Here is a 421-nt window from a genome sequence, read left to right on the forward strand (position 1 = left end):
GTCGGGGTAGGAAGGGAGGCTCGGGTTTGTCGCCGCGGAGACGCGGCTCTCCGGGATCGAAATCCAGAGCTCAGCCCAGGCCGGGAGGCCTCCAGCCTGCCAGGCCCCGTTTGGCTCTGCAGAGGGGAATCCCGGCGTGAGTGAGCGGGATTGGCTCCGTTGTTCCGAGGGTTTGAAACAAGTGCTTCTCTGCGGGGAGCCCCGTGTGGGCGCGCTGAGCCGCACAAAGGGGCTGAGTGGGGTCAGGGCGCGCCTTGCAGCGGGAGGTGAGCGCCGTGCCTGCCCGCCTTGCTGCTGAGAGCTGACATAACGCATCTTCTGGGAAGCTCCTGCCCTAAGGTAGATGCCTGCTTTCTTCTGGGCGACTTTCAGGATATATTTTCAATAGAAAGCTGTAAAATCTCCAATTGTAGTGTGGGCT

At 61.5% G+C, this 421-nt stretch overlaps 1 protein-coding gene across 1 annotated transcript in view; it reads left to right on the forward strand.

The window, feature by feature from the left end:
- TSPAN13 (tetraspanin 13) overlaps nt 1–421 on the forward strand; it is a 27295-nt gene that overhangs the window by 10406 nt on the left and 16468 nt on the right. The gene's annotated exons all lie outside the window — the stretch shown is intronic.

This window comes from Meleagris gallopavo, chromosome 6 (genome assembly GCF_000146605.3).
Source record: "Meleagris gallopavo isolate NT-WF06-2002-E0010 breed Aviagen turkey brand Nicholas breeding stock chromosome 6, Turkey_5.1, whole genome shotgun sequence".
In the NCBI taxonomy this organism is placed as follows: domain Eukaryota; kingdom Metazoa; phylum Chordata; class Aves; order Galliformes; family Phasianidae; genus Meleagris; species Meleagris gallopavo.